The sequence below is a fragment of the Poromitra crassiceps genome (assembly GCF_964638095.1).
Source record: "Poromitra crassiceps genome assembly, chromosome: 9".
Taxonomy (NCBI): Eukaryota; Metazoa; Chordata; class Actinopteri; order Beryciformes; family Melamphaidae; genus Poromitra; species Poromitra crassiceps.
The window spans coordinates 33150622-33174282 of record NC_139630.1 but is presented as its reverse complement, the minus strand read 5'-3'; positions in this window follow the sequence as shown (position 1 = coordinate 33174282).

The window sequence follows — 23661 nt, the reverse complement described above, 5'->3', positions numbered from 1 at the left end:
TGGTGTGAGCGGTTAAGCGTGAGCTCAGCTTCAGCGTGAGCTCAACTTCAGCTCTGCTTCTGTTAAGCGCCAGGTGTGAACAAAGGCTTAGGGTTTTGACTCTGATGAAGACGCTGTCGCGTCGAAACGTTGGTCTGCTCGTTCTGCTCTGGTCGAAACGTTGGGGCGGCTTTAGCTCAGGAGGTAGAGCGGGTCGGCCAATGACGCAAAGGGTTGGCGGTTCGATCCCCGCTCCCTCCCAGCTGCTGTCGCTGTGTCCTTGGGCAAGACACTTAACCTTCCTTGCTCCCGATGGTGTGTAGGCACCCTGCGTGGCAGCCTGCCGCCATCGGTGTATGAATGGGTGAATGTAGACTATCTACTGATTGTAAAGCGCTTTGGATAAAAGCGCTATATAAATGCAGGCCATTTACCATTTACCATTTAGTCTGCACCCTACTGAATTAAATGTATCCCAGTGAATGGAGTGCTCCAGGTCCTTCTTGGGTTGACCCATTTCTTTCTGTTGTAAAGGCTTAGATGGTTTGGAAGGTTGTCCCACAGGTGCGGGCGTTGCGCAGCCGAGCAGAAGGCACGATATCCCCCATGGTGCAGAGCTTGGTGCTGGGGACCCGGCCGGAGGAGCAAGCTGTTGGCAGATCTGAGGGGGCGGGTGGAGGTTGGTGGAGTGATCAGTTCTTGTAGACAGGTGGGGGGGTGAGGGGTGCATCATTATCAGATCGGGCCAACCAAAAGAGTGTCAGCCTTGCTGCAGGGTTGCGGATGTATCGTTCATCTCCTTGACTGTGAATGTCCGTAGGTAGATGTAGATGTAGATGTAGGTGGAGGTGGCGATGTAGGTGTAGGTGTGAAACAAGGCGTTGCCATATTCAGTACACTCAGCAAATCATCCAAGGTTAAAAATAAAGCATGTGATACTCTCCATCTCTGCTTAGATGTACTGTAAGTCAGCCGTATGTTGGTATAATGTGTGTGTGTGTGTGTGTGTGTGTGTGTGTGTGTGTGTGCACGCGCGCGTATTGTCCCTGCAGGCTTTCATGTGGGAGGACGTGGGATGCGTCTGACACACACAGATAACAGTAACGTTGGCACTCCTGCTCACATTGAGCAGTGTGTGTGTGTGTGTGTGTGTGTGTGTGTTTTTTTAAGCACTCTTAAGTCCCGTTGGAAGTGCAAAAGGCAAAGGCAGCACTTGAAGTGAACAATGAAGAATAGGCTGACCTATGACAGCGGACAGTAATAGAGTGTGTGGGATGACCGGAGCGTGACGTCTGGTATTTAGTGTTTCTATATTCAGTGGCAGGGTGGAGTGAGCGTGACGGTGTGTAGTTAGTAGTACAGCGGTGCTTTCAACTTGAGAGAGATACGAGCGGGCGTACGAGAGGAGATGGTTCAGTGTTGCTCATGCTTTCAGGTCCTTGTTGGTTACATCACACAGCAGGAATAGTGCAAAGAGCTGCAGGCCTTATCACTGGCAGGGTTGCTGTGGGTCTGGAAAGAACCAAAAAAAAATAGAAAATCAAAAGCGCTTTGATTTACTGTGTAAAGAGGGCGTTAAAGGGCTTTGATTTACTGTGTAAAGAGGGCGTTAAAGGGCTTGGATTTACTGTGTAAAGAGGGCGTTAAAGGGCTTGGATTTACTGTGTAAAGAGGGCGTTAAAGGGCTTGGATTTACTGTGTAAAGAGGGCGTTAAAGGGCTTTGATTTACTGTGTAAAGAGGGCGTTAAAGGGCTTTGATTTACTGTGTAAAGAGGGCGTTAAAGGGCTTTGATTTAGCCTACCAGAATCTCTGAGTTTGTATCACCTATGATAGGATCATGTCTGTGGGATAGTGTCCGTGGGGGAGGGGCTGAACCGGTTGAGCTCATGGTTAAAAATTCCAGTTTAATGCATGAAATAAGGTGTGTGGTTAACATAGGTTTATGAAAGTGCGAGCTTCGTGTTCAACGAGATCATCTTCACAAATTAGGACCACTTTTATGACTTTTGATTCGTTTTCTGAAAATCGCGATTTGAAAAAAAAAACGCATTTACACTTTGAAAATCATAAGTGGTCCTCATTTGTGAAGATTATCTTGCGGAACACAAAGTTTGCTGTTTCATAAACGTTTTTAACCGCACAGTCCACAGACCTTATTTCATGCATTGAACCAAAATCCCCACATAAAAATCCCATTGATTTTTTAGACGAAGGAACCGGAAGTGCTACTGTAACATCCAGGTCTTCCGGACTCCTTCCTGTGCTACTCTGCGGCCACGCATTTACTCCTCATGAAACAGGAAGCTGTAGCTAGTAGGGATTCTTGAAAACTGAAAAAGGGATCTTGGGCTTGGGTGTGTTGAGATGACTCTATGGCTCACCATGTGGCTGCGGCACGAAGGTGCGAGGGCCGGCTCATCGCAATGTGTCAACAACAGAGTGGCAACCTTGCACTGGAGAATCTGCCCATTGTTTTCCATCATCCACACACACACACACACACACACACACACACAAACACACACACACACACACACACACACACACACACAGCAAAGAACAGTGCTGCATGCATCCCAAACCAGCAGCTTCTCCTTGAACTTGTTAGCACCGGGAACGCAGAGAAACTCTCAGCAGCCAGAAGTGGTTGTGACTCGTTATATTAGCCTCTTGGCCTTTGTTTAATAGCCTTTATTGTGCTGCTGGCTCTTTACAATGGGCAACCTCTTGAGAATGGAGGAGGAAGTGCTGCAGTAGCAGGCAGATGGGTTAACCTCTGAGGATGGTGGAGGAGGTGCTGCAGTAGCAGGCAGATGGGAAACCTCTGCTGCAGTAGCAGGCAGATGGGTTAACCTCTGAGGATGGAGGAGGAGGTGCTGCAGTAGCAGGCAGATGGGAAACCTCTGCTGCAGTAGCAGGCAGATGGGTTAACCTCTGAGGATGGAGGAGGAGGTGCTGCAGTAGCAGGCAGATGGGTTAACCTCTGAGGATGGAGGAGGAGGTGCTCCAGTAGCAGGCAGATGGGTTAACCTCTGAGGATGGTGGAGGAGGTGCTGCAGTAGCAGGCAGATGGGTTAACCTCTGAGGATGGAGGAGGAGGTGCTCCAGTAGCAGGCAGATGGGAAACCTCTTGAGGATGGAGGAGGAGGTGCTCCTGTAGCAGGCAAATGGGTTAACCTCTGAGGATGGTGGGGGAGGTGCTGCAGTAGCAGGCAGATGGGTTAACGATAGCTTATAGCGTGGACTTGGGGGAAGCTAATTCCACAAACACTCAGGTCTCCCTCAGGCTCTCCATGCGAGTGGCCTCCAGTAGGAGGCAGGCCGCTGAGATGCCTGCTGTATGCATAATGTATATGACTCCATGATAACTGTCACAACCAATATCAGAAAGACAGAATAAAACCAATCAGATTGTGTGTGTGTGTGTGTGTGTGTGTGTGTGTGTGTGTGTGTGTGTGTGTGTGTGTGTGTACACACTGTACATTCAGCGTCATAAGGCCCCTGGGCGCTCTGGTCACTGGTTGCTCGCTGTCAGCCCTCAGTCGTCGCCAGGGGGTGGGGCATCCAAGCAGTGCCGCAGACATCAAGTTCGGTTGTGGCCAATATATCAAGAGGTATTCTGCTCAGTCTGCACAATAAGAGGTATTCGGGCCATGTGACTGAGACGATGCTTGTTGTGTCCGTGAGTGTGTCCTCCTGACGTTTTATTGAAGCCTTTTTCTTGTGTGCCCTTATTGGACAGGACGAGAGAGATGGGCATTGACATCCGAGGGGCCACGGGTCAGATTTGAACCCAGGCTAGGCCACAGAGAAGGACTAACGGCGGGTTCACACATACGCCTAGAGCGACGCTTAAAGCTACGCTTTAAGCTACGCCTACGCATATAGGCATCGCTTCATGCACGCTAGGCGCCTATTTGCGTTCACACAGGACGCCACACTGAAGCCCCACTCTGCGCTACGCTGATCACATGAGCAGCGGTTTTTTACACTTTTCAGATCTGATTTATAGCATGGGTGAGTAATATAAACCTCTTTTTTATTGTAATGTGCAAGTGACGATGTTTGTCTATTTCCTGGCCGGCTGTAATTGAGTAAATGAGTCAACACCATGAGTGATACATGCATTGAGACAGGGGGGGTATATACATCTGACAGAAAAGACGTTAATATAGAGGAACACATGAAGGACAGCTATCCTACTATGCACTCGTTAATTCGTGCTCCACCCTCCCTTTTGGGCAAACTCGGTAGAAAATATGGCCCAAGTCCGTCAGAAACAACAGCCAACAATGTGATTAATAATATTTTAATTTGAAATTGGTTCAATTGTGAAAATCAACAGGACGCTCTTTGCCATTCTTGTTGCTCACTTCCTGCATAGCTTGACAGTTCAGCGCGCCTAGACGCTGAAAAATAGAACAGACGCCTAAACGATAAATGCAGCGCAGCGTAGGCGCAGCGAGAGCGTGGCTTCAGCGCAGCGTGGCAGCGGTCTGTGTGAACGCTCTCATCTGTTAACAAGGACGCCTAAGTTTTATGCGTTGCTTAAAGCGTCGCTCTAGGCGTATGTGTGAACCCGCCGTAAGCCTTAGTGGTACGGGTTGTACCAGGTGAGCCACCGGGGGGCGCCCCACCATTTTACTTTTTTGACATTTAGCCGACGCTCTTATGCAGATCTACTAACAATGAATGGGCGGCAGAATGGAGTATGCTGCAGGACACTTTAACGGGACACTATTCTTATGATGGGCTGCTCCCTCTAACCACTGCTGTCCAGTCATATCTCAGCCACTGAGATCAATAGCTCAGTGGTAGTTGCTTACGTACGTAGCCTGGTGTACTAAACCTGCACTGCTTACTTTATCATTTTTCACTTTGTCACTTCATGACTTTGTGATTTTTGTGACATTTAAAAACAGAAATACAGTGGAGATGAAACGATATGAAAATTTCACATCACGATTATAGTGAGGAAAATTATCACGGTTATCAGTATTATCGCGGTATTGTTCGAATGTGCTGGAAATGTTCAAAAAGTACTCATACACTCACAGAAATCATTTCACCAAGTTTTATATTGAAAACTCAGACCCCAAAAGGATTGATACACACTCACTGAAATCATTTCTCCAAGGCTGCTCGTCTGCATCTGGGAGACGGTTGCCAACTTTGGTTGATGATGGACAGTATTTACCATGTTTTTCAAAGCGTATGGTGTTATCATAAGGCATTTTATTTGATCATTAAAACTGGTTATCGTTTCATCCCTAAAATACACGTAACGTTACATAACAGTCACACTCTCACAGTAGAGACAAGGAAGCTGGCTAATTAGGGCAGAGATCCCACAGAAATGTCTAGTGAAGAAGAGGTATTATATCACCATGGTAACTACTGCAATAATAATAATAATAATAATACTGCTTTGTCACTTTCTTTTTTTGCAACATTCTCCTTTATTGAGGAGCAGTTGAAAATGTGTGTGTGTGTGTGTGTGTGTGTGTGTGTGTGCGTGTGCGCGTGTCTGTGTGTCTCTCCGTGTGTGTGTGTGTGTGTGTGCACGTGCGTGCGTGCGTGTGCGTGTGTGTGTGTGTGTGCGCGCGCGCGCGCGTGCGTGTGTGTGTGTATGTCTGTAAGAGCTAAGCTGAACTTGTGCAGTCACATGTAGCTTCCTCCATTAGAGACAGGGAGGAGAAGCCATGGCACTATGCGCTCCACAGGGTGGATTGCACTCTGCTCAGCTGCCCTGGCATTTGAGGAGACGTCTCTCATTGCAGGCTGTTATCGCTCTCAGCATTGTCCCCGGAGAGGCTCGTCCATGAAGGTCACTGATCTGTGGCAATGTGGCAGTGCGAGAGTGCAACGAGCGAGGGTAGAGAGGCTGCTGCTGAATACCAGGCAGGCAGGCAGCTACATTCGCTTTCAAACAGCTTTGTATCGTTACAAAATCGTTGGTATATTATGCAAATGAGCAATGTTTCCCTTCCCTTCCCGCAGCCTCTCCACTACAGCCACTGGAGGCAAATCAGGCAGGTGCCCCTCCCCGCTCCTGCACACTCCAGCAGGTGTAAAAGTAAGCCCCTCCCCCCTCCTGCACACTCCAGCAGGTGTAAACGTAAGCCCCTCCCCCTCCTGCACACTATTGAACTATTTTCAGCAGGTGGGAAAGTGAAGTGAAACAAAGAAAAATGGCAGCGCAGCTGTGAAAGAAAATCAGCGCCGTTTGTCAGTATTTTGATGAACAAAGTGATAACAAGGTGGTGTGTCGTCTGTGGAAGCAGAAGCTCGCATATGAATAACCACTCTACATATAACCACTCTACATATAACCACTCTACATACAGTATAACCACTCTACATACAGTATAACCACTCTACATACAGTATAACAACTCTACACACAGTATAACCACTCTACATACAGTATAACCACTCTACATACAGTATAACCACTCGACATACAGTATAACCACTCTACATACAGTATAACCACTCTACATATAACCACTCTACATATAACCACTCTACATACCGTATAACCACTCTACATACAGTATAACCACTCTACATACAGTATAACCACTCTACATATGACCACTCTACATATAACCACTCTACATATAACCACTCTACATACAGTATAACCACTCTACATACAGTATAACCACTCTACATATAACCACTCTACATACAGTATAACCACTCTACATATAACTACTCTACATATAACCACTCTACATACAGTATAACCACTCTACATACAGTATAACCACTCTACATACAGTATAACCACTCTACATATAACCACTCTACATATAACCACTCTACATATAACCACTCTACATACAGTATAACCACTCTACATACAGTATAACCACTCTACATATAACCACTCTACATACAGTATAACCACTCTACATATAACTACTCTACATATAACCACTCTACATACAGTATAACCACTCTACATATAACTACTCTACATATAACCACTCTACATACAGTATAACCACTCTACATATAACCACTCTACATATAACCACTCTACATACAGTATAACCACTCTACATACAGTATAACCACTCTACATACAGTATAACAACTCTACACACAGTATAACCACTCTACATACAGTATAACCACTCTACATACAGTATAACCACTCGACATACAGTATAACCACTCTACATACAGTATAACCACTCTACATATAACCACTCTACATATAACCACTCTACATACCGTATAACCACTCTACATACAGTATAACCACTCTACATACAGTATAACCACTCTACATATGACCACTCTACATATAACCACTCTACATATAACCACTCTACATACAGTATAACCACTCTACATACAGTATAACCACTCTACATATAACCACTCTACATACAGTATAACCACTCTACATATAACTACTCTACATATAACCACTCTACATACAGTATAACCACTCTACATACAGTATAACCACTCTACATACAGTATAACCACTCTACATATAACCACTCTACATATAACCACTCTACATATAACCACTCTACATACAGTATAACCACTCTACATACAGTATAACCACTCTACATATAACCACTCTACATACAGTATAACCACTCTACATATAACTACTCTACATATAACCACTCTACATACAGTATAACCACTCTACATATAACTACTCTACATATAACCACTCTACATACAGTATAACCACTCTACATATAACCACTCTACACATAACCACTCTACATACAGTATAACCACTCTACATATAACCACTCTACATATAACCACTCTACATACAGTATAACCACTCTACATATAACCACTCTACATTGGGCAGTGGTGGCCCAATGGTTAGAGGAGTGAGCTTCTGACCCGGAAGGTCGTTGGTTCAATCCCCAGGACTGGCAGGATAAATCTGGGTGGGGAAAGTGAAAAGGCAGCACTTGCCCCTCCCTCATTACCACCACTGAGGTGCCCTTGAGCAAGGCCCTTAACCCCAACTGCTCCAGTGGAGCTGCTCAGTGGCCAGCAGATCAGACTGTGGTTGTACTGGTCAGCTTCCAGGTATGAATGTGTGTGAATGTGAACAGGGCACTCCTGAAAAAGAGAGCATTGCTCTCAGTGAGACTCCCCCTGTATAAATAAAGGTAAAAAACAACAACAACATATAACCACTCTACATATAACCACTTTACATACAGTATAACCATTCTACATATAACCACTCTACATATGACCACTGTACCAGATCGATGAGGAACTCTCAACCTAAACCTGCAAGGAGGAGGAGAGCAAGGTGCCAGCAGGCAGACCAGTATTACAGCTTTTGTGGGTCCAACCTGCAGACGCCGTGATGCTGACCGGTCAGAAAAGAGAAAGGCAGCTCCTCGCTGAAATGACTGCCCGCGATATGCTGCCACTATGCTTCGTCAGCCATCGCAAAATGACAGAGGAGATGAAACGGGTGTTGGAGGAGGCAGAATATGTGGCCATAACTTCAGACGGCTGGACGTCCATGACAACAAAGTCACACATGACTATAACATGATTTATAAAACGGCTCTCTCAAATCAAGCAATCTGATTGGTTCACAGCCATTGTATAAATCCAATAACCCACTCCAATAACCCATGGCCATGGGTTATTGGTTGCCATGGCAACTCTCTTACTAAAAGCCTTTGGTTACCTAAAAAAAAACAAATGGCGGAGACAGCTGTCAGATCCTTGTGAATCGATCTTCACTTATAACTTTACTAATACTTCGCAGAAAATTATGTTTTGTACAAGAATAAATGCGGGCTAATGTCTTCTTTGCAAAAAAAAGGCTGTTAACCCCGCATTTAACCCCGTAACGTTAGTTGGTGTCGGGCTTTGCAGAAAGCACTCAGCTTCTCAGCAAGCGCTGAGAATGCAGCGCTGCGCTCGAGCTGCCTGTCGGCTTTCCAGAAAGCTCTCAGCTTCTCAGCAAGTGCCAGGATTGGCCAATGTCAACTTCAGTCTCCAGAACGATCCAATCAAATCACCCGCACGTTCTTGCGGTCCCGCCTTACAGTAGTGTTTCAACTGACTCTATCAGAATACCATGCCAGTCGGACTTATAGTATTATTATTATTATATTATTATACTTGGAAACCGTTTTATAAAAGCAATATAGCACTCGAGCTGCGTGGTGTTGTGGAATATATCCCGCTGATAAGCTGTTATCCTACTCGGCCTGCGGCCTCGTGGGATAACAGCTTATCAGCGGGATATATTCTCCACAACACACTTGCTCTCGTGCTATATTGCTTATATATATTATATAACATTATATGAACGAAGGACAGCTCTGTAGCTGGAGGAAAGGCACACTGCTGAAAACTTGGCAGCACACCAGTGAGTGGGTTGAATCACACAACTTTTTTTTTTTTTTCCCAGATTTTTTTATCCCATTTTTATCCCCCATTAGTCCTAATTTTAATTTATTTATCCTGGTTGCTGCTCCACCCTTCTACCGATCTGTGGAGAGCCGAAACTGGCTCCATGCTTCCTCCGAGACACGGGCAGTTGCCAGCCGCTTCTTTTCACCTGACAGGGGAAGCTTCACTGGTAGGACATAGCACGTGGGAGGATCACGCTATTCCAACAAGTTCCCCTCGCTCCGAACAGGCGCCCTTAACGACCAGAGGAGGCACCACATCAGCAACCAGGATATTGCATGTTTTGGTGTGGGGTTCCTATATGAAGGAAACCCCCAGGGGGCACGGGGAGAACATGCAAACTCCCCTTTTGGCGACCCCACCCGGGCGGTGGGCACTCGAGGACATGCGGACGGGCACCACGCACTCCTTCAGCGCTCGCAGCGTCCCAGGTGGGAATCGAACCCTGGACCTTCTAGCTGTGAGGCGACAGCGCTTACCACTGCACCACCGTGCCCCCTAAATCACACAACTTTGGCTTTGATTTGGACTAAAGCACCAAACTTGCACGTGGGATCCTTGTTATGAATATGACATGAATATTCCGGGGCCACATGGCTTGTATGGTAATGGCTCCTCAGCATTACACGCCTCTCTACTGGCTGCTTTTGAAGTTGGCAATTTAAGCAGTTTAAGCTTAGTTCCCTCTCTCTCGCACCTATTGAAGTTGCTCTGCATGAGTTGGAGCAAAGCGTCTAAGACATAGTCTGCTATTGTATCTCTCCTCTCTTGAGTAGTTAGTATGAGTTTTCCGCCCAAAAGGGCAGCTCCCAGACAGTGCTCCTGCTCCCTGAAGGGGAATGCGTCTTTGTTGAAAACGCTAGTGTCTGCTCTCTCGCAGGCGACCCATAGTCCTCCTGTCACACCAAAGAGCAATGTGAGACTGTTGGGAGCATTAACCAAGAAGGTTAATTAGCCAGACAATAGAAAAGCAATTCCATGGTGTCACTTGTGCTTGCGACTGAGATTATGAACGTTTGGAGAGGATGCTCCTGGAAGCAGGGTCCAGACCTGACTAACGCAGAGCGGGAGACAGCGGTGAGGCGGAGGCAGGCAGGCAGGCAGGCAGCAGCTGAATGAGCTGTGGGGGTTATTAACAGGAGAGCGACGGGGCTGTGGAAGGGCTGCCACTGTGTTTTTCTTTCTGTTAGTTAGCTGAATAAGCTGATCTTTACCCCGGGTAGCAGTTATGAGAAGCCCTCCTTGTCACGTTTGATAAATGAGATCGGTGGAACCAGGGGGGGGGGGGGGGGGAGATCCACGCAGCCATGCGGGAGGGCTCAAAATGGCACTGCAGCAAAAAAGTGAACTGCTTTGCAGAGGTGTGTGTGAGAGAGAGAGTGTGTCTGTGTGTGTGTGTGTGTGTGTGTGTGTGTGTGTGTGTGTGCGTGTGCGTGTCGAATTGTGATTGACACGAATGTGTTACATTAAACAAACTTGGTACCACGCTCTCCTCGGCCTCCCCAGACTGCCGCCACTCCTCGGGCTGTAGCCTCCTGAACCGCAGCCCGTCTGGACCCAGGCCACCAGTGGTCGCGTTAGCAGAATCTTTTCTGTCATTGACAGACTTTTTTTTTTTAACAATGACAGAAAAATCTGAAGGCCGTCTATCATTTTGACAGATTACACTGAGGGCGATGTGCCCTGTAATTCACAGGCAACAGACCCGCCAGCCCCCGACAGACAGACAGCGAGTCAGTCTACCACGACCTCTGCAGGCCACACCTTCTCCTCCCACCACTTCAACTGTCTCTATTAAGCCACGCCTTCTCCTCCCCCCACCTCAACTGTCTCTATTAAGCCACGCCTTCTCCTCCCCCCACTTCAACTGTCTCTATTAAGCCACGCCTTCTCCTCCCCCCACCTCAACTGTCTCTATTAAGCCACGCCTTCTCCTCCCACCACTTCAACTGTCTCTATTAAGCCACGCCTTCTCTTCCCCCCACTTCAACTGTCTCTATTAAGCCACGCCTTCTCCTCCCACCACTTCAACTGTCTCTGTTAAGCCACGCCTTCTCCTCCCCCCACTTCAACTGTCTCTATTAAGCCACGCCTTCTCCTCCCACCACTTCAACTGTCTCTATTAAGCCACGCCTTCTCCTCCCCCCACCTCAACTGTCTCTATTAAGCCATGCCTTCTCCTGCTACGACTTCAACTGTCTCTATTAAGCCACGCCTTCTCCTCCCCCCACCTCAACTGTCTATATTAAGCCACGCCTTCTCCTTCCACCACTTCAACTGTCTCTATTAAGCCACGCCTTCTCCTCCCCCCACCTCAACTGTCTCTATTAAGCCACGCCTTCTCCTCCCCCCACTTCAACTGTCTATATTAAGCCACGCCTTCTCCTCCCCCCACCTCAACTGTCTCTATTAAGCCACGCCTTCTCCTCCCACCACTTCAACTGTCTCTATTAAGCCACGCCTTCTCCTCCCACCACTTCAACTGTCTCTATTAAGCCACGCCTTCTCCTCCCCCCACCTCAACTGTCTCTATTAAGCCACACCTTCTCCTCCCCCCACTTCAACTGTCTCTATTAAGCCACGCCTTCTCCTCCCCCCACCTCAACTGTCTCTATTAAGCCACGCCTTCTCCTCCCACCACTTCAACTGTCTCTATTAAGCCACGCCTTCTCCTCCCCCCACTTCAACTCACACACTTCAACTGTCTCTATTAAGCACTGCATTCATCCACTAAAGTGCAAACTCAATGCAGTGTCTTGCAGACGCTGCAGCCTTCCAAAAGACGATTGGCAGGTTCCTCCCCAGAAGCTACTTTCCATGTAGAGCTGAAAGCTGTTCACAAAAAGCACGAGTGCTAGGCAGAATGCTAATAGGCAGAATGCTAATAGGAGGCGAGTCTGCCCTGGCTCCAAGATTAGATGAAAATATCCGGGTCCCGGTCCCGCTTCTGCAGCCCGCTCTCCTGCAGACAAAAGTTTCAACACGCAGACTTACACCCAAATCTCATGTCTGCCAATGTGATAAGTCTCCCATTGTCACTTCCAAGTTTAATCCTCCCAAGCACAAGTCCTCTCTGCAGTCAAATCCATCCCCGCCCTAAAAAAGTGCTATGATAAGTATCACATAACCACTAGAGGCTTCCATATTCACTCACCATGAAGTCTAATGACATTAACTCCTGCCATTCCATGTAGGGTTTGACCGATATTTGGCCCGCTGCATGGGCTCGCATACGCAGTCTCGCCTGCTCTATTGCCATGCGCTCACTGATGACATCACAATTGCTTGAGTGACCATCACTGATCGCATCATGGAGTGCTCGAGTGACATCACCCAACGCACAATTTTCCCAACTTCACTGATCACTGATGACGTCAGTGAGTGATCAGTAGTTCCTCATCAGTGACATCACAATTGCTCGAGTGACCATCGCTGATGACATCATCGGGTGCTCGAGTGACATCACTGATGATGTCATAGACATTGTGACATCATCAGTGACATCTTTACGGACCAAAATCATCACAAATCTCACAATGTGGGACCAAAAACGTGTATAAATAAAATCTGACCATTTTCATCCCAGAAACATTTTGTAGAAGTATTCAGTTTCCTTTCATTTCCATTCCTTCCTTTTATTTGTAGTTTCATTTATCATTCTTGGCTGAAAGGAAAACGCTCACACAGACTGTCCACTTCACTGGCAAAAAATAAATAAAAAAGTTTTATTGCAGAGCTCCGTCCTTTTAGCCGTCACCTTTCAGTCCGCTCTTCCGTACCTGTCTGTAAGGCAAGGTGACCCACACACCTGTTCAATGGAAAGCTGGGGAACTGTGGGATGTGTCAGACTTGTAGCCGTAGTATTAACTCACAAAATACATTATTGAAGAAATGAATGGGGGGAAAAGTGCACTGAAAATCAAATGTCATTGCATGTTTTACAGACTTTTGATGTAGCTGTGGTAAGAAGGAAGGAGCCTCCATCATATTGGCAGTGGCCGACATGACTGGCTGGGATCTGTAATAGCCCAATATACTGCATGCCCAAACCGATATATATCAATTCAACCCTAATTGGATTTGGACTTGAATCCCCTCCAGTGAGAACCAAACCCGAAACCCCGGTAGCATTCATGCCATGCTGCTATAGAGTGCCTAAGTCCTGGGTCCGCATACGGGAACTCAGGAAGTGACTTCCCTATTAATTTCTCCATTGGCCTTTCATAAAATCCTTAATCCTTACATAAAGTGTTTTACTTTGACAAAGTAAAGTTTGTTTGTTGTTGTCTTCTTTTGTTGTTGTTTGTTGCATTTCGGATACTTCCCGTGTTGCCCGGTCAGCTTCCTTCCTTCCGTCCTTCCTCCGCACATGGTCAGATATACAGTAGGCCCGTCAGCCAGCTGCCTGGCAAAAAGGAATGGGGAAGAGAGCTACCAAATCTAAAGACAATAAAAACAGGAATATAGGCCTAGATCACCCTCTTTTTTTATCCTGTTACATTAGATTACAGAAGAACCGTGGACACTGACATTAATTACGATCCTGCAAATATGGCAGAGTGACAGGCTGTCCTATAGCTGTGATATGGAATGGAAATAATAAACTGGGAAACGTCCCGCCGTCAGCTGTATGCTAATGAGACGGATACTTGTTCAAACAGTGTGAGGGGAGGCGTATTATTCATGAACATCTGAATCATCATTTCTCATTAGTGTGGCACATAACTCTCACATAATGTAGAACAGCAAATGTAACACCTGAGCACACCATGCCCTGTCACATACTTAGACAACAAGAGACACAATGTAACACCTGAGCACACCATGCCCTGTCACATACTTAGACAACAAGAGACACAATGTAACACCTGAGCACACCATGCCCTGTCACATACTTAGACAACAAGAGACACAATGTAACACCTGAGCACACCATGCCCTGTCACATACTTAGACAACAAGAGACACAATGTAACACCTGAGCACACCATGCCCTGTCACGTACTTAGACAACAAGAGACACAATGTAACACCTGAGCACACCATGCCCTGTCACAGACTTAGACAACAAGAGACACAATGTAACACCTGAGCACACCATGCCCTGTCACAGACTTAGACAACAAGAGACACAATGTAACACCTGAGCACACCATGCCCTGTCACAGACTTAGACAACAAGAGACACAATGTAACACCTGAGCACACCATGCCCTGTCACATACTTAGACAACAAGAGACACAATGTAACACCTGAGCACACCATGCCCTGTCATATACTTAGACAACAAGAGACATAATGTAACACCTGAGCACACCATGCCCTGTCACATACTTAGACAACAAGAGACACAATGTAACACCTGAGCACACCATGCCCTGTCACATACTTAGACAACAAGAGAAACAATGTAACACCTGAGCACACCATGCCCTGTCACAGACTTAGACAACAAGAGACACAATGTAACACCTGAGCACACCATGTCCTGTCACAGACTTAGACAACAAGAGACACAATGTAACACCTGAGCACACCATGTCCTGTCACATACTTAGACAACAAGAGACACAATGTAACACCTGAGCACACCATGTCCTGTCACAGACTTAGACAACAAGAGACACAATGTAACACCTGAGCACACCATGTCCTGTCACATACTTAGACAACAAGAGACACAATGTAACACCTGAGCACACCATGCCCTGTCACAGACTTAGACAACAAGAGACACAATGTAACACCTGAGCACACCATGTCCTGTCACATACTTAGACAACAAGAGACACAATGTAACACCTGAGCACACCATGCCCTGTCACATACAGACAACAAGAGACACAATGTAACACCTGAGCACACCATGCCCTGTCACGTACTTAGACAACAAGAGACACAATGTAACACCTGAGCACACCATGCCCTGTCACATACTTAGACAACAAGAGACACAATGTAACACCTGAGCACACCATGCCCTGTCACATACTTAGACAACAAGAGACACAATGTAACACCTGAGCACACCATGCCCTGTCACAGACTTAGACAACAAGAGACACAATGTAACACCTGAGCACACCATGCCCTGTCACATACTTAGACAACACAAGAAACAATGTAACACCTGAACACACCATGCCCTGTCACATACTTAGACAACAAGAGACACAATGTAACACCTGAGCACACCATGCCCTGTCACAGACTTAGACAACAAGAGACACAATGTAACACCTGAGCACACCATGCCCTGTCACATACTTAGACAACAAGAGACACAATGTAACACCTGAGCACACCATGCCCTGTCACATACTTAGACAACAAGAGACACAATGTAACACCTGAGCACACCATGCCCTGTCACATACTTAGACAACAAGAGACACAATATAACACCTGAGCACACCATGCCCTGTCACGTACTTAGACAACAAGAGACACAATGTAACACCTGAGCACACCATGCCCTGTCACGTACTTAGACAACAAGAGACACAATGTAACACCTGAGCACACCATGCCCTGTCACAGACTTAGACAACAAGAGACACAATGTAACACCTGAGCACACCATGCCCTGTCACAGACTTAGACAACAAGAGACACAATGTAACACCTGAGCACACCATGCCCTGTCACGTACTTAGACAACAAGAGACACAATGTAACACCTGAGCACACCATGCCCTGTCACAGACTTAGACAACAAGAGACACAATGTAACACCTGAGCACACCATGCCCTGTCACGTACTTAGACAACAAGAGACACAATGTAACACCTGAGCACACCATGCCCTGTCACGTACTTAGACAACAAGAGACACAATGTAACACCTGAGCACACCATGCCCTGTCACGTACTTAGACAACAAGAGACACAATGTAACACCTGAGCACACCATGCCCTGTCACATACTTAGACAACAAGAGAAACAATGTAACACCTGAGCACACCATGCCCTGTCACGTACTTAGACAACAAGAGACACAATGTAACACCTGAGCACACCATGCCCTGTCACATACTTAGACAACAAGAGACACAATGTAACACCTGAGCACACCATGCCCTGTCACAGACTTAGACAACAAGAGACACAATGTAACACCTGAGCACACCATGCCCTGTCACAGACTTAGACAACAAGAGACACAATGTAACACCTGAGCACACCATGCCCTGTCACGTACTTAGACAACAAGAGACACAATGTAACACCTGAGCACACCATGCCCTGTCACATACTTAGACAACAAGAGAAACAATGTAACACCTGAGCACACCATGCCCTGTCACATACTTAGACAACAAGAGAAACAATGTAACACCTGAGCACACCATGCCCTGTCACAGACTTCGACAACAAGAGAAACAATGTAACACCTGAGCACACCATGCCCTGTCACACCTGAGCACACCATGCCCTGTCACATACTTAGACAACAAGAGAAACAATGTAACACCTGAGCACACCATGCCCTGTCACATACTTAGACAACAAGAGAAACAATGTAACACCTGAGCACACCATGCCCTGTCACATACTTAGACAACAAGAGACATAATGTAACACCTGAGCACACCATGCCCTGTCACATACTTAGACAACAAGAGACACAATATAACACCTGAGCACACCATGCCCTGTCACATACTTAGACAACAAGAGACACAATATAACACCTGAGCACACCATGCCCTGTCACATACTTAGACAACAAGAGAAACAATGTAACACCTGAGCACACCATGCCCTGTCACATACTTAGACAACAAGAGAAACAATGTAACACCTGAGCACACCATGCCCTGTCACATACTTAGACAACAAGAGACATAATGTAACACCTGAGCACACCATGCCCTGTCACATACTTAGACAACAAGAGACACAATGTAACACCTGAGCACACCATGCCCTGTCACATACTTAGACAACAAGAGAAATATAATTGATTATCGCGACGGCGCTCAAACCCACATTTCCAAACTAATCTACCCAAAATAAACCAACCTGCTTGCGCTCAGATAATTATGTATATTCTGTTGCCCATATCAGATGGTCCACTGCTCTGTCCAGCAGAGGGTGAGTTAGGGGAGTGCAGAGCTGAAGGCTGGCAGTGCTGCCTCTGTCCACCAGAGGGTTAGTGAGTGAGGGGTAGTGAGGGCTGAAGGCTGGCAGTGCTGCCTCTGTCCACCAGAGGGCTAGTGAGTGAGGGTAGTAGTGAGGGCTGAAGGCTGGCAGTGCTGCCTCTGTCCACCAGAGGGCTAGTGAGTGAGGGTAGTGAGGGCTGAAGCCTGGCAGTGCTGCCTCTGTCCACCAGAGGGCTAGTGAGTGAGGGTAGTAGTGAGGGCTGAAGGCTGGCAGTGCTGCCTCTGTCCACCAGAGGGCTAGTGAGTGAGGGTAGAGAGGGCTGAAGCCTGGCAGTGCTGCCTCTGTCCACCAGAGGGCCAGTGAGTGAGGGTAGTGAGGGCTGAAGGCTGGCAGTGCTGCCTCTGTCCACCAGAGGGCTAGTGAGTGAGGGTAGTAGTGAGGGCTGAAGGCTGGCAGTGCTGCCTCTGTCCACCAGAGGGCTAGTGAGTGAGGGTAGTAGTGAGGGCTGAAGGCTGGCAGTGCTGCCTCTGTCCACCAGAGGGCTAGTGAGTGAGGGTAGTGAGGGCTGAAGGCTGGTGTCTGTCTGGGGCCGTGATGAGTGTGCACATCAAGGCCTTCGCCTGATTACTCCTGTCCTGGCTATGCACAACGTATGAGAGAGCCACCTGCACGGCCGCCATGCTTGGCTTGTCAGAAGAGATCTCGTTTTCCTAACTCCCTGACCTCCAGACCATCCATCCGCACAGCGTGTCCTTGACTTTAACCCAGTGATTTACTAAGCGTTCCTCCTCGCTCCACAGCTTTGGCCTCTGTGATGGAATGCTGCTATTTGTGGTCCCTAGACTGTGTGAGTACATGCCCTCTTAGAAAAGGGACTTTCCAGGTCATTTACAACATATTCATGTGGCTATTTTTTTTCTGTGTGGGAAGGGGGGGGGGGGCGTGGACATGTTACTTTCCTTTTTTTCTTTTTCAAATACTTATACTTATACTTAATACTTATCAATGATGATGTTGATTGGTAGAGTTCTTTCTCAGCACAATCCATGCTGTTCCTCATAGTAGCTCTGGAGAAAACGAATGCAAGGCCAAAGGGGTCATACTCCTTTATGTACAAGCTGACTGAGGCTCACAAAAATTGCATCCACACCACAGTGCACACACATACACACACACACACACACACACACACACACACACACACACACACACACACACACACACACACACAGTGCACACAGTACAAAGTAGGTTTTAGTGAGCCTCGGGCAGCTTGCACATGTAGGAAGGAGCGTGACCCCATTGACCTTGCATTCGTTTTTTGCCCAACTTTCCAGAGCTACTGTGAGGAACAGCAGGGATTGTGCTGAGAAAGAACTCTACCAATCAACATCCTCCTTGGTAAGTAGCAAATAGGGCTAGACGTTAAAGGAACACTCCGCCCATTTTCAACCAGCTTTGTATCATTAGAACATCAGTAGTATATCAGAAAACTGTAAACGGTTTTGAAGTCTGTCATTTAATTTGACAGTTATTGAGTGTTAAAGTGTGGACCAGTGACATCACTGGTCCACACTAACTCAAATTAATAACTCATTAACACATTGAGTGCCAGCGACGCCATATGGCGTCATTAGAAATTTACCGTACAGTGCCAGCGACGCCAAATGGCGTCAGTAACTCCAAATTGTTTTTTTGACGGGGGGGTGTCGATCTAAGCTTCTTACGTCGCCTCTAACAATATTGTAGCTATTGGAGGTCGATAACCTATTTTACAAACCCATTAGGTGGCGACAGCACTCTCCTGATCAGAGAAAAAGGAGCCAAACACACAGAAATAGTCACTGGGGAAAAGGAGGAAATGCATCGCATCCGTCCGTATGCATCGACGTGCATGAAGCACAACGAGCACAACGCCAGCTGTGCCCCCAGCAGCAGCATCCGCTGTCACAACTGAGCACCTCCGTGTACGCTGCAACAGCACATTCACATAATCAGCCTTATTATTCCGAACTGGAAGCATGCGAGCCCGTGACAAACACACGCGGAACCAAAAAGCTGAATGTCGCGCACCATTCACTGTGTGTGCGCAGCAAACTCAGCAGAGACTGAGAGCCACCAGACACATAAGACACACCCAGGAGGCGTGTGCAGTTGAGGGGGGGGGGGGGGGGGGGGAGCACGCAGAGCAGCAGAGCAGCATACACTTCACCCAGACAGACCCAGACATCAGAAAATTAGCTTCAGAGTCAGTGATGTGCTTGAAATGTTTAATTTCACAAAAGGCTCATTATCTCAGCTCGTAGAAAAAAAGGGATGTTTTTGCTTCAATCAAGCTATCTTCTCCGGCTCATAACTAAAGAACGGAAAATGGGATCAATAAACTTTTTTTTGCAGGTGATAGAAGAGAGTCTCATCGTTATTTGTGCGTGTTCAGTGTTTACATAGTAATTATTAAAAAAATTATATGACTGTTTTAAAATGCATTGCGGCCTATGTGGCACAGCAAGCAACCTTTTGCCCAAGGGCCGTGGCACTCAAAGTGTTAACTCAAATCAACTCTCAATAACTGTCAAACTAGATGAATGATGAATAGTTTGACAGTTATTGAGAGTTGATTTGAGTTAATGAGTTATTAATTTGAGTTAGTGTGGACCAGTGATGTCACTGGTCCACACTTTAACACTCAATAACTGTCAAATTAAATGACAGACTTCAAAACCGTTTACAGTTTTCTGATATACTACTGATGTTCTAATGATACAAAGCTGGTTGAAAATGGGCGGTGTGTTCCTTTAAGGAATGTGAACTATCCCTTTAAAGTAATAATGACATTTTCAAACGTTTTGCTAGTCTTGCTAGTATTGCCCAGCCAGACCCTAGTTGTTATGGCCATATGCTTTGCTTTGTTGGATAGTAGCAGACATGCGGCAGCTGTATTCAAAATGAAATCCTTTTTGAAGTTGGGTTGTTATCCCTTCGGCTCTATCGGAGGCCTAACCTTTTCCTTATCCCTCCCTACAGCTATTATATTGAACTATCCATCATGGCGATGATTAGTGCCTCCATCATACTGAGTACAAAAGCGCCCTGCAGAGGCTTTGTGTGGCAGAAGGTCTTTGTATTCAGTTCAAGTCCATGTAGACATACAGAGATAGATTGTGTGTATGTACATTGTAGTCAGACATACAGAGATATATTGTGTGTATGTACATTGTAGTCAGACATACAGAGATATATTGTGTGTATGTACATTGTAGTCAGACATACAGAGATAGATTGTGTGTATGTACATTGTAGTCAGACATACAGAGATATATTGTGTATATGTACATTGTAGTCAGACATACAGAGATAGATTGTGTGTATGTACATTGTAGTCAGACATACAGAGATATATTGTGTGTATGTGCATTGTAGTCAGACATACAGAGATATATTGTGTGTATGTACATTGTAGTCAGACATACAGAGATAGATTGTGTATATGTGCATTGTAGTCAGACATACAGAGATAGATTGTGTGTATGTACATTGTAGTCAGACATACAGAGAGAGATTGTGTGTATGTACATTGTAGTCAGACATACAGAGATAGATTGTGTATATGTGCATTGTAGTCAGACATACAGATAGATTGTGTGTATGTACATTGTAGTCAGACATACAGATAGATTGTGTATATGTACATTGTAGTCAGACATACATAGATAGATTGTGTATATGTGCATTGTAGTCAGACATACAGAGAGAGATTGTGTGTATGTACATTGTAGTCAGACATACAGAGATAGATTGTGTGTATGTACATTGTAGTCAGACATACAGAGATATATTGTGTATATGTACATTGTAGTCAGACATACAGAGATAGATTGTGTGTATGTACATTGTAGTCAGACATACAGAGATATATTGTGTGTATGTGCATTGTAGTCAGACATACAGAGATATATTGTGTGTATGTACATTGTAGTCAGACATACAGAGATAGATTGTGTATATGTGCATTGTAGTCAGACATACAGAGATAGATTGTGTGTATGTACATTGTAGTCAGACATACAGAGAGAGATTGTGTGTATGTACATTGTAGTCAGACATACAGAGATAGATTGTGTATATGTGCATTGTAGTCCGACATACAGATAGATTGTGTGTATGTACATTGTAGTCAGACATACAGATAGATTGTGTATATGTACATTGTAGTCAGACATACATAGATAGATTGTGTATATGTGCATTGTAGTCAGACATACAGAGAGAGATTGTGTGTATGTACATTGTAGTCAGACATACAGAGAGAGATTGTGTGTATGTGCATTGTACAAACAAACTGGCATAAGCCAGCAGCGAGCACACTCACCGGTGTTTTTAAAGTTTCGGTGCACGGCACAGGAGATACTTAGTAGGAGAAAGAGAGCCAGCACACAAAAATGTCCTTTCGTTGAGTTTATTCCAGCTTAACACCAGGTACAGCACACGGACGTTTCAGCCTAACGGCCTTCTTCAGCGTGTTCAAATGTACATTGTAGTCAGACATACAGAGATAGATTGTCTATACTGTATGTGCATTGTAGTCAGACATACAGAGATACATTGTATATATGTGCATTGTGGAGATGTCGGCGTGCGTGTGTGTGCATGCACACGCCTGGCCGTGTGGCAGCGCGAGGAGAAAATGGATCATCATAGTTTATATTGGAAGGCAGGCTGTTTTTATTTCCTTTACCTGCCTGTTTGTCGGTATCTGAATAATAACATTGCATAACAGCATTACGTGTGAAATGCTGTGTGAATATGTGCCGTCGTGTACTGACTTGAGTAGCTTTGTATCTGAGGCTGGCTGGGTGCCTGTGTCTGTCCTTATCGCAGTAATTACAATGTATGTCCAAATGATTATTGCATGTGCAAATGTGCACCAAGGTGTGAAATAGAAATGCAGGTGTGTGTCTATAAAGTCATAGTGTAACAAGGGAGGAGACTGCATAATAATACCCTGTAGTCTGGAAATGAGCGCTCGCGGTCAACGTCTGGAGATTTGATAATTTGTGCCTATTCCATAAAGATAAAGCATCATTCATTCCCGCTTACCACCACAACCCCCCCTGGTGGCCAGGCCTGCAGTAATAGCTTGCGCAGTGTCTCTCTCTGAGCACACGCCCGCGCTCCAAGTCTGCACTTGAGTTATGGCACTGCAGTCCCTGATGGCAGGCCTACATTATGATTACAGTACAGCATTGTCTACACCTGAGTGCCCTTTCCACTGGTGGAATTGACCTGGGTCACATGGCTTCCCGGCTAGAGGCCATTACATCGCCCCCTGGGGGCCCGTAAACGACAGGCTCCATTACGGATCAAACCGTACAAGACAAATACGGGATGAAAGGCGTTAATAATGTAGCCTACTCTATGTTGTTTTGGAGAAACGGTTGATGACTCTCAGGATATCTCACGGGAATCCTCTAACTTCTTATTTATTTTTGCTTGTGAATCGTTCTCTTCTTCTTTTTTGATCTTTTTTTTTCTTCGTATTACCGCTGTTTTCTCCCCAATTTTACTTGTACAATTCCCCCTGCTGTTCAGGATGTTGCACCACCCCCTCTGGACACATACCCTTAATCCTGATGTTCCCGATGTTGCACCACCCCCTCTGGACACATACCCTTAATCCGGCTTAATCCACCCTGCGACCAAACCGGAGGCAACACAGGGGCTCAAACCTGCAACCGTGTTGGTAGGCAGGGAATCTACCACTGCACTGCCCCGACTCCCTGTTCATATGGGTTAGGAAGTGGAAACAAGGTCTTTGACATACTTTCTCTCTCTCTCTCTCCCTCTCTGTCTTTCTCCCTCTGTGTCTCTCTCCATCACTGTCTCCCCCTCTCGCTCTGTCTCTCTCTCTCTCTCTCTCTCTCCCTCCCTCTCTCTGTCTCTCATAAGCAAAATATAAAAACCAAGGATCAAACTTAGTTCTGATGCCTGCGGGAATGATGACATCACTCGAGTTGGACCAAAGTCTTGTCAGATCAATACACGTTTTAAGATGGACCCAGGGGGAATCGTCAGCGTAGGCATTGAAGACTAATTCCTCTGGGCCAAATCCAATGGAGATTACTTACAAACCCCTT